Here is an 11911-nt window from a genome sequence, read left to right on the forward strand (position 1 = left end):
TTAGGTCAGACAAAAGACATCCCCAATTCCGAATTTTGTAGATGCCTCCAGGTTAGGACATTCTACAACAATTTTTTTGCCCCGCCCCGCATTAAGAAATTACGAAAAACTCTGCATTTTGGAAACAGACACTAGGGGACTAACCTCTCAAATGTACAAAGAAGTGACCTGTTCGGGCTCGGAGTACTCCCGAAAGCTACAGTATATGTCCCAACGGGAGTCAGATTTGGGAGAGGTATTAAACGAGGAAGAATGGGATGAGATTTTTTTTTTGGCGGTGGCAAAGAGTTCGATTTGCACAACGTTAATGGAGAACACATATAAGGTGTTAATGAGATGGTACCTCGCCCCACTAAAATTATCGGGAAAGAAATCCGGGTTACTCACCATTGTGCCCTAAACAATGTGGAGAAAGAGCGGATGTGCTACACATGCTGTGGTCTTGCCCTCGGGTTGTCCCCTTGGGGAGCAGATTAGAGATTTGGCTACAGAGGATCTTGCACCTCACCATTCCCATGGACCCGTGGCTTTTCCTGCTGAACAGACCAACTCGGGGACTAGCCGGGGTCGGAAATAAATTAGTTGCTCATTTTGCAACAGCAACAAAATGGGAGATTGCAGCATTATGGAAGCAAAATGAAATTCCATCTATTACTACAATTCGAAATAGAATTTGTTTGTCTGCCGGATGGAAAAACTAACCAGTTTAGTTAATGACACGCGCTAAATTCCACAAAGTTTGGCTACCGTGGTTGGCTCAAACGGATATCCCAGGGGTGAACGGTGCCACAGTTATGCTTTGATAGAAATAAATGCGTTCTCCTTTGACTAAGGGAATCAAAGTTTAAAAGACATTGAAGGTTTTGGAACACCTGGGACCCCTGGTTAGAGAGATAAAGCCCAAAAAGCCCAACCGCCTGGATCTTTAGCTCCCCCCTGACCGCAGGAGAGAGTAGCAGAGAAGCCTATGGGCGACCACCCCACCCCCTCCCTCCCCCTCCTATCCACCCATATCCCACCCCCCCTACTTGTTTGTCTCCTTCCCCCCCCCCATCTCTTTCCCCCCCCCCCCCTCTTTCTCTTTCCCCCTATAGAAAACGGGAAAATGTTATTGGTCACTATCTGTTTGTATTAAGTTGAAGTGTTATTGGCGCATGACATTTCTGTATGTACATTAATATGTGAATGTGTCCAATAAAAAAATTGTTACAAAAAAAAAAAAAGACATTGAAGTTTAGGGGATTAAAACCTGACCCTAGTGACGGAAATAGGTGATTGAGAGGATAAGGCACAAGATGGCTGCAAGGAGATGACAAAAGATGGAAGACTTTGACAAAAAGATAAAAGAGAACGTTCCTTTCCCCCTGTGACTTGGGCCGTTTCTTTCCCCCTGCGACTTGGGCCGTACTTTTCCCCCTGTGACTTGGGCCGTACTTTTCCCCCTGTGACTTGGGCCGTTCCTTTCTCCCTGTGACTTGGGTCGTTCTTTTCCCCCTGTGACTTGGGTCGTTCCTTTCCCCTTGTGACTTGGGCCGTTCCTTTCCCCCTGTGACTTGGGCCGTTCCTTTCCCCCTGTGACTTGGGCCGTTCCTTTCTCCCTGCGACTTGGGCCGTTCCTTTCTCCCTGTGACTTGGGCCGTTCCTTTCTCCCTGCGACTTGGGCCGTTCCTTTCCCCCTGTGACTTTTCTCGTTCCTTTCCCCCTGTGACTTGGGCCGTTCCTTTCTCCCTGTGACTTGGGCCGTTCCTTTCCCCGTGTGACTTGGGCCGTTCCTTTCTCCCTGCGACTTGGGCCGTTCCTTTCTCCCTGCGACTTGGGCCGTTCCTTTCCCCCTGTGACTTGGGTCGTTCTTTTCCCCCTGTGACTTGGGCCGTTCCTTTCCCCCTGTGACTTGGGTCGTTCTTTTCCCCCTGTGACTTGGGTCGTTCCTTTCCCCTTGTGACTTGGGCCGTTCCTTTCTCCCTGTGACTTGGGCCGTTCCTTTCCCCCTGTGACTTGGGTCGTTCCTTTCTCCCTGCGACTTGGGCCGTTCCTTTCTCCCTGCGACTTGGGCCGTTCCTTTCCCCCTGTGACTTGGGTCGTTCTTTTCCCCCTGTGACTTGGGTCGTTCCTTTCCCCTTGTGACTTGGGCCGTTCCTTTCTCCCTGTGACTTGGGCCGTTCCTTTCTCCCTGTGACTTGGGCTGTTCCTTTCCCCCTGTGACTTGGGCCGTTCCTTTCTCCCTGCGACTTGGGCCGTTCCTTTCTCCCTGTGACTTGGGCCGTTCCTTTCTCCCTGTGACTTGGGTCGTTCCTTTCCCCCTGTGACTTGGGTCGTTCTTTTCCCCCTGTGACTTGGGCCGTTCCTTTCCCCCTGCGACTTGGGCCGTTCCTTTCCCCCTGTGACTTGGGTCGTTCTTTTCCCCCTGTGACTTGGGTCGTTCCTTTCCCCTTGTGACTTGGGCCGTTCCTTTCTCCCTGTGACTTGGGCCGTTCCTTTCCCCCTGTGACTAGGGCCGTTCCTTTCCCCCTGTGACTTGGGCCGTTCCTTTCTCCCTGCGACTTGGGCCGTTCCTTTCTCCCTGTGACTTGGGACGTTCCTTTCTCCCTGCGACTTGGGCCGTTCCTTTCCCCCTGTGACTTTTCTCGTTCCTTTCCCCCTGTGACTTGGGCCGTTCCTTTCTCCCTGTGACTTGGGCCGTTCCTTTCCCCGTGTGACTTGGGCCGTTCCTTTCTCCCTGTGACTTGGGCCGTTCCTTTCCCCCTGTGACTTGGGCCGTTCCTTTCCCCCTGTGACTTGGGCCGTTCCTTTCTCCCTGTGACTTTTCTCGTTCCTTTCCCCCTGTGACTTGGGCCGTTCCTTTCTCCCTGCGACTTGGGCCGTTCCTTTCTCCCTGTGACTTGGGCCGTTCCTTTCTCCCTGCGACTTGGGCCGTTCCTTTCCCCCTGTGACTTGGGCCGTTCCTTTCCCCCTGTGACTTGTCTCGTTCCTTTCCCCCTGTGACTTGGGCCGTTCTTTTCCCCCTGTGACTTGGGCCGTTCCTTTCCCCCTGTGACTTGGGCCGTTCCTTTCCCCCTGTGACTTGGGCCGTTCCTTTCCCCCTGTGACTTGTCTCGTTCCTTTCCCCCTGTGACTTGGGCCGTTCTTTTCCCCCTGTGATTTGGGCCGTTCCTTTCCCCCTGTGACTTGGGCCGTTCCTTTCCCCCTGTGACTTGGGCCGTTCCTTTCCCCCTGTGACTTTTCTCGTTCCTTTCTCCCTGTGACTTGGGTCGTTCTTTTCCCCCTGTGACTTGGGTCGTTCCTTTCCCCTTGTGACTTGGGCCGTTCCTTTCTCCCTGTGACTTGGGCCGTTCCTTTCCCCCTGTGACTTGGGTCGTTCTTTTCCCCCTGTGACTTGGGTCGTTCCTTTCCCCTTGTGACTTGGGCCGTTTCTTTCTCCCTGTGACTTGGGCCGTTCCTTTCCCCCTGTGACTTGGGCCGTTCCTTTCCCCCTGTGACTTGGGCCGTTCCTTTCTCCCTGCGACTTGGGCCGTTCCTTTCTCCCTGTGACTTGGGCCGTTCCTTTCTCCCTGCGACTTGGGCCGTTCCTTTCCCCCTGTGACTTGGGTCGTTCTTTTCCCCCTGTGACTTGGGTCGTTCCTTTCCCCCTGTGACTTGGGCCGTTCCTTTCTCCCTGTGACTTGGGCCGTTCCTTTCCCCGTGTGACTTGGGCCGTTCCTTTCTCCCTGTGACTTGGGCCGTTCCTTTCCCCCTGTGACTTGGGCCGTTCCTTTCCCCCTGTGACTTTTCTCGTTCCTTTCCCCCTGTGACTTGGGCCGTTCCTTTCTCCCTGTGACTTGGGCCGTTCCATTCTCCCTGCGACTTGGGCCGTTCCTTTCCCCCTGTGACTTGGGCCGTTCCTTTCCCCCTGTGACTTGTCTCGTTCCTTTCCCCCTGTGACTTGGGCTGTTCTTTTCCCCCTGTGACTTGGGCCGTTCCTTTCCCCCTGTGACTTGGGCCGTTCCTTTCCCCCTGTGACTTGGGCCGTTCCTTTCCCCCTGTGACTTGTCTCGTTCCTTTCCCCCTGTGACTTGGGCCGTTCTTTTCCCCCTGTGACTTGGGCCGTTCCTTTCCCCCTGTGACTTGGGCCGTTCTTTTCCCCCTGTGACTTGGGTCGTTCCTTTCCCCTTGTGACTTGGGCCGTTCCTTTCTCCCTGTGACTTGGGCCGTTCCTTTCCCCCTGTGACTTGGGCCGTTCCTTTCCCCCTGTGACTTGGGCCGTTCCTTTCTCCCTGCGACTTGGGCCGTTCCTTTCTCCCTGTGACTTGGGACGTTCCTTTCTCCCTGCGACTTGGGCCGTTCCTTTCTCCCTGCGACTTGGGCCGTTCCTTTCTCCCTGTGACTTGGGCCGTTCCTTTCCCCCTGTGACTTGGGCCGTTCCTTTCTCCCTGCGACTTGGGCCGTTCCTTTCTCCCTGTGACTTGGGCCGTTCCTTTCCCCCTGTGACTTGGGCCGTTCCTTTCTCCCTGCGACTTGGGCCGTTCCTTTCTCCCTGTGACTTGGGACGTTCCTTTCTCCCTGCGACTTGGGCCGTTCCTTTCTCCCTGCGACTTGGGCCGTTCCTTTCCCCCTGTGACTTGGGCCGTTCCTTTCCCCCTGTGACTTGGGACGTTCCTTTCTCCCTGTGACTTTTCTCGTTCCTTTCCCCCTGTGACTTGGGACGTTCCTTTCTCCCTGCGACTTGGGCCGTTCCTTTCTCCCTGCGACTTGGGCCGTTCCTTTCCCCATGTGACTTGGGCCGTTCCTTTCCCCATGTGACTTGGGCCGTTCCTTTCCCCATGTGACTTGGGCCGTTCCTTTCCCCCTGTGACTTTTCTCGTTCCTTTCCCCCTGTGACTTGGGCCGTTCCTTTCTCCCTGCAACTTGGGCCGTTCCTTTCTCCCTGTGACTTGGGCCGTTCCTTTCTCCCTGCGACTTGGGCCGTTCCTTTCCCCCTGTGACTTGGGCCGTTCCTTTCCCCCTGTGACTTGTCTCGTTCCTTTCCCCCTTTGACTTGGGCCGTTCCTTTCCCCCTGTGACTTGGGCCGTTCCTTTCCCCCTGTGACTTGGGCCGTTCCTTTCCCCCTGTGACTTGTCTCGTTCCTTTCCCCCTGTGACTTGGGCCGTTCTTTTCCCCCTGTGACTTGGGCCGTTCCTTTCCCCCTGTGACTTGGGCCGTTCCTTTCCCCCTGTGACTTGGGCCGTTCCTTTCCCCCTGTGACTTTTCTCGTTCCTTTCTCCCTGTGACTTGGGTCGTTCTTTTCCCCCTGTGACTTGGGTCGTTCCTTTCCCCTTGTGACTTGGGCCGTTCCTTTCTCCCTGTGACTTGGGCCGTTCCTTTCCCCCTGTGACTTGGGTCGTTCTTTTCCCCCTGTGACTTGGGTCGTTCCTTTCCCCTTGTGACTTTTCTCGTTCCTTTCCCCTTGTGACTTGGGCCGTTCCTTTCCCCCTGTGACTTGGGCCGTTCCTTTCCCCCTGTGACTTGGGCCGTTCCTTTCCCCCTGCGACTTGGGCCGTTCCTTTCTCCCTGTGACTTGGGCCGTTCCTTTCTCCCTGCGACTTGGGCCGTTCCTTTCCCCCTGTGACTTTTCTCGTTCCTTTCCCCCTGTGACTTGGGCCGTTCCTTTCTCCCTGTGACTTGGGCCGTTCCTTTCCCCGTGTGACTTGGGCCGTTCCTTTCTCCCTGTGACTTGGGCCGTTCCTTTCCCCCTGTGACTTGGGCCGTTCCTTTCCCCCTGTGACTTGGGCCGTTCCTTTCCCCCTGTGACTTTTCTCGTTCCTTTCCCCCTGTGACTTGGTTCAGACCAAACGGTTTCCATCCAGCTTTGTGATACAGTTCTATCTTTTTAGAGATTGCCGCCTCTGCTAAAGGTTCTCCCCACTGCTCCCCCCGTGAGAGAGCTTTGTTTCTTACAGTACCTATTCCTTATTGTTATACATTCCCCAAACGTTTTCCCCCTTTTATTTCTGTTTATGTTATTATGATAAATACTTCAGACATTCAAGAAGACTCCGTTTTGCACAGAAGTAAGAATTGAGTTAGCTGCCTGTCTCCGTTTATTAAGCCACAGTAAGAATGGGACAGAACAGTTACACTGGGAAAATGTAAAACCCATGGAAATGATACAATAGATACAACATTGCGAAACAAAATGGAGACTCGGGATGTCAGGACGGAGGCCCTGCTTATCCAGCTAGCGGGATATTATTTATTCACCTGCGCTGAATCGGGTACTACAAACGATCCCGCTCCGTTATAAGCTGATGAGTCTGCAAATCACCACGGCAGGGAAAACAAAACGATAAACAGATGTGGGTGCTTGTTCTGTCACATTGTGTCACTCAGCTCTCCATTGTAACATTGTGTCACTCAGCTCTCCATTGTAACATTGTGATTCACAGGGCAGCAAAAAACCCCGAAATCTATTTATATCGTTAACCCGGAGAGGTTCTGAACATATTCCTCTGTAATAGCATCACAAGGCGCTCGGTCAGTCACAGGGGTAACAGGCTGTAATATTTACCACGTGGGTTACAGAAGATGGTTGTTATTTAGGAAAATGTTAAAGATTGGTGTCATCAGCTTTTATTTTATGACGCGTAATCTATCTTTCCATAAGGGGGGACAGTGAACACATCGAAGGAGAATTTACAGATACGATGAACACCTGTGTTCTTTTCATACTCTCAAGATTCATTGGGGGGTTATTTACCAATGTCTCATGGCGGCAAAACCACCAAATTTATCAAAGATGAATTCCAAAATCATTAAAGACAATTGTTTTATATATATATATATTTTTTTTTAAATTTGCAACCAGAATACTTTAGTTCATAAACCCTGTTACCTTTGTGGGAGTATGACCTGCTCAGCTAAAAACCTAACCCCGACAAGCTATCTCCGAGTCCGGCAGCTTGTCACCAGGGCTGTGACCATTGGAGAATGATTAAAACAATCATAGAATTGTTGTGGAATGTCTGCAGTCAATGTGTTGGGAGTAGACTGAACCTCTGAACCAAGCAATGAGGATAATGTGGGGTGACATAGTAAGCTCGGAATGAATCATCTCATTGTTTTGTGTCTACAGAGCTTTGTATTTAACTTGTGCTATTCCATAAAATGGCGCTGCAGCAGTCACAACCACACTCGCTGTCTCTGAGACTTTCAACAAATAGACTCCTGGTTACAGTTACATGGTTTAATACATCATTCATATTGAAATATTTTACGGTGAACCAAAATCAATGTAACATTTGATAAATGTGGGACGGACGCACACACGTTGTTAAAATTGGTGTCTTGCTCTCATGGCGTTTCATGTCTGCCACGAGTTTGGGGATAATTTCCCATGATGCCCTGCTTCCTGTGAAACTGGCAGCACTGGACATGGCTGCTATGAAGACTTGCTGTACTTGCTTCAGGGAAGATACCTAGTATATCCTGCAAGGACTTCCCCCCCCCACAATCCTGGTTTTGTATTTGATGATTATTTGGTATTATATTACCAGTCGAACCAGCGCCCCGCAGTATTAGTGGGTTTCTTGTTTGAGCAGGGTATATGGTTGTTGGTTGTGTAGTTGTGCTGTGTGACCCTGACGTCTCTGGGTCAGGAGTTATGGCTCTGAAAGGTTCATCAGCCGTTCAAAGGTGCATTTATATTTAACTGTGTGAAAGAAAATTCAATGCCCCTCTAAAGTGGCACTATGATAAAACAACAAAATACGTGTAATAATAAAAGCTACCGATAAGGTCTTGGGTTGGTCTGCAGCTCTCAGATCCCAGCTTTCTTCTTGCGTTCCAATGGATTCTTTGAATGGATGTTGAGTCGCACAGCGCCCAATCCAAAAGATAGATCGTCTCCCAGTACCCTCAAAGAAAAACCGATAGGACAAAATTGTATTAATTGGTTACCTGCAAAGCCTAAGGGTTTCTGTGGCTGTCAGAGATGTAAAGTTTGTAAGGTTAATTGGTTCAACTCTAGAAAATATGGCCAAAGCTATAGCATTTCATCCTTTATCAACTGCAAAACCAATGACGTAGTCTACCTTTTGGAAAGCCCCTTGCAAACTCCAATATGTGGGCAGAACTATAAGACCCCTTAGAATGAAAATATTGGAGCATGTTGGGAACATTTCAATAGGCTTAGAGAGAGACACTCAGTCTCCCTACATTTAAAAAAAATTCACGAGCCTGACCCTAAGCGGTTTACCTTTAGGGGAATAGACCGGGTTCCTCCCCATTGACGAGAGGTAAATAGAGTTCAACATCTGTCCCAAAAGGAGACCTATTTGATATTTACATTGGGCACCCTTGTTCCGTCTGGACCCAATGTGGATATTGATTTGAATTCTTTTATCAGCTAGATGTCAATTCATCGTTTTAATATTTATATATATATATATATATGTATGTAGCCAGGTCTCCCTCTGCCCGTCACCCTCCTTCACCTGGCTGGCGATTGCGGGTGCCGCCGAGCCCAATGGCGGACCCGTCGGTGATTGCCAGGGTGAGGGGCAGACGGGAACCGGAGTGGAGGTTGCCGGAGACGCGAGCGGCTGGTTGTCAGGGCCGCGGGCGCGTCGCTAGGGCTCCAGCGGGGCTTGATGCAGGTTGCCGCCATACTGAATTGCGCGCGCATGCGCAGTGGGGATTTCGGCGCGGGGACCGGCAGGGAAGTTCACGCATGCGCAGTAATAAGGTGCGAACGCTAGTCTACCAGGGAAGGCTCTTTGAAAGGACTACAAGTCCCACGAGCCTCAGCAGCACCCCATGTGACGCCAGGGAGCCAATAGGGCTACAGCATCTCCCTGCAGAGGAGATTAGATACATTTCGCGGGCTTGGAGTACGTTATTCAGTCAGCGCCAGGAGCAGCCAGGGCTCAGACCTTCGCTGTTGCTGCAGCAGCCATCCGGGTGGGATCGCCCCGGACGGCAGTTCCTGTGTTCAGCCGACATCAGGATCCTTTGTGAAGTTCCGTGGCAGGCCCGGGCACCGGAGTGCCCGGCAGGTAACAATCAACAAGTGCACCAATGAGTCATATCATATTCACATGGGACATAGTGGCTGCGAAGTCACACATATCTATCTCACTTGAGGGTGGGGTGATACTGTGTGGGGGTACTGGACACTGGGTGGGATCATCCGGTAGAAGTGCAGGTGGAGGTAGCGTCCTGCGAGACGCATTAGTTAGTGTCTCCTCTAGGGAGGGACACCTGTTGATTTGTTGATTGTGATGCATGAGTACGGTCACACTAGTAAAGGCATTAGTTGTTATCCATACTGTGTGTTGAGTGATATATATTGTCCTGCGAGGAACCACTCCCCCTCTGGTGGGAGCCATCGCAGGTGCAGGCGCTGCACCGAGTACAGGGTTACTCATATTATACTTGCCCCAGGTTCCCCGTGGCGGAAGCTCAGCCCTCCTGTGAGCCTAACAGGTAAAGCACCACACCCGGTAACATTAGGTTCCCCTTACATACGCCATATATGCGATTGGGTGGGAGAAAACCCGTTACATATATATAATCAGTGATAGCAGCAGGCACTTCCAAGGCTTCAGTAAGGCAGGTGCATGTTCTATAGAGATCAAGCAAAACAAGTGTCCCACTGGGAGACAAGAACAGCACTCAAGTTATGATGCAAAAAAATTGTATTGAAAAAACAACAGGCACAAACAAATTCAACGTTTCGGTCCTGTATAGGACCTTCCTCAGGCGCGTGCTAGAGAACACTGCCCAAGGAAAACATACATACCCTCCAACAACCTGTGTAAGCAATTGAGAACAGCTGTTTATAATTAAGAAAGGGATACTGCCGACGCCTTGGAGCTCTGTCATCACTCCGCATCAGTCAGGCTTCACTGCTGATCTGTTTACATCCGGCTGTCAGATGCCATTCACATCGCGCTTGCGCGTCTACGGGCGGAGCCAATGAACACACAAGACCTCTATGGCGTCCCCCGTTGCCATGGCGATGTTACCAATGCGTCTTTAACCAGGTATGCGATATATATAGGCTAAAGCTGTAAAATTATGGGCACTACTGAAATCCCTGCTCTCTGATTTGGTTAAATGTTTGCAGCTTCAATGTGTTTATTTCCAGCCAATCAGCTTTTTCTTTTGTCAGAACAGCTCTGAGACAGGGCAGGGGATTGGCCAGGAGGCAGGAACAGCTCTCAGACAGGGCAGGGGATTGGCCAGGAAGCAGCAGCCAGACAGTGACTCCTCCCCCTCCCTCTGTGACCACAGCTTCATTTTGAGTTGAGGAGGGAGAGAGTGTTTGTGTAGCTGCAAAGTAAGTGGCTGCCTGCAGTTTGTAGCTGCAGTTTCTGTCTATTTAGTGTGTGTGTGTGTAGCTGCAGCGTGTGTGTAGCTGCAGTGTGTGTGTGTAGCTGCAATGTGTGTGTGTGTAGCTGCAATGTGTGTGTGTACTGCTGCGGCCGAGTTTATTCGAGCATTTGCCCGTTCTCGGCCGCAGCAGTAACCTGGCGAGCGCCGGAGGGTGCCGGGCGCGCGCCGAAGCAGCGGAAGAGCGCCCTCCGATCGGGGCGCTCTCCCTCCCGCTGCCGGGTCCACCGGGTCCCCCGGAACCCCCTGCCGCCGCCCCCCACATCGCGGGACACCAGGGCTCCCTCGGGGAGCCCTGGACGCGCGTGCAGGGGGCGCAGGCACCCGATGACGCGTGACCACGCATCGGTGATGCGCGGCACGCTGAGGGAGTGCGGCTAGCACGCCGGGGCATCCCCCGGCTTGCGGTGCTAGCCGTGCTCGAATTAAACGTGTCGGTAGTGTAGCTGCAATGTGTGTGTGTAGCTGCAGTATGTGTGTGTGTGTAGCTGCAGTGTGTGTGTAGCTGCAGTGTGTGTGTAGCTGCAGTGTGTGTGTGTGTGTGTGTGTGTGTGTGAAGCTGCAGTCTGTGTGTGTGTGTGTGTGTGTGTGTGTGTGTGTGAAGCTGCAGTGTGTGTAGCTGCAGTGTGTGAGTGTGAGTGTGTGTGTGTCTGTGTGTGTAGCTGCAGTGTGTGTGTGTGTGTGTGTGTGTGTGTGTGTGTGTGTGTGTGTGTACACAGAGGGGGCGGCAGTATGTGGATATAGATAGCTGCAGTGTAAGTGTATATAGAGGTGCTTTAATGTATTTACCATTTTATTTTAATTTACAAAATCTATATAACTATACAAAATTGTTTATTATTTATGAAATAAGCCTACTGTACATTTAGCCTATAATAGTAATAGTAATAATAATATACTTAATTATAATTTTAACAGTTCAATTCAAGGGTTAATGTTATTACAGCATTCATAGCTTTTAAGTATATTAATTAACCATAGTATTAATGTTTTAGATCTTTTTTATATCCCATTGTGCTAGAATATGTACTATTTTTAGATTGTCAGCTGTAATCGTTTAATTGTGTATCTTAACCATTTGATTTTGTTATATATAAACTGTGTTATTTATTTTATTGTTCAATGTATAACTAGTACCCTCCATCTAGGGCACCATGTGTTATGTATATCGCTGATTACGACAATTAGCCTGCTGATTGGCTAGCAACTCTGCCAAGTTGGGTATAAAAGAATGAACGTGGGACACAATTCCCAAATCCCTGAGAAAGCCAGTCACATGGTGAAACGCGTGGGATTTCTGAACTACTGAGGACACCGCACCCGTTGTTGGCAGCCATTTTGTTTGCACGGAATGGCTCGATTAGCGTGGAGAACCTGCAGTGTACAAGCGGCTCTCTGACTGGGTCCGTATTCCACTCTGCTGAACGGGAGACAAGGCGGCTGGGCTGTGTCGTATACAAACGACACAAAAGGCTCATTTTCAAATGACCTCTCGTGAGTGCAATATGTCACCTGTGTGTCTCTAGTAAACCTAGATTTACAGTGCTGTGTTCTGTTCCACCTTTC

The 11911-nt window shown here is 50.8% G+C and overlaps 2 long non-coding RNA genes across 2 annotated transcripts in view; one reads left to right on the forward strand and one right to left on the reverse strand.

Moving 5' to 3' along the window:
• Nucleotides 1-7181: 7181 nt before the first annotated feature.
• Nucleotides 7182-11911, reverse strand: part of LOC142491187 (uncharacterized) — a 7686-nt gene continuing 2956 nt past the window's right edge. The window contains exon 2 of the long non-coding RNA XR_012800336.1: nucleotides 7182-7866. This is a non-coding gene — a long non-coding RNA (uncharacterized LOC142491187). The remainder of the gene's footprint in view (nucleotides 7867-11911) is intronic.
• On the forward strand, nucleotides 9975-11890 carry LOC142491186 (uncharacterized). The gene is made up of 2 exons (XR_012800335.1): nucleotides 9975-10292; nucleotides 11494-11890. It is a non-coding gene; the product is annotated as an uncharacterized LOC142491186 (long non-coding RNA).

This window comes from Ascaphus truei, chromosome 3, assembly GCF_040206685.1.
Source record: "Ascaphus truei isolate aAscTru1 chromosome 3, aAscTru1.hap1, whole genome shotgun sequence".
Taxonomy (NCBI): domain Eukaryota; kingdom Metazoa; phylum Chordata; class Amphibia; order Anura; family Ascaphidae; genus Ascaphus; species Ascaphus truei.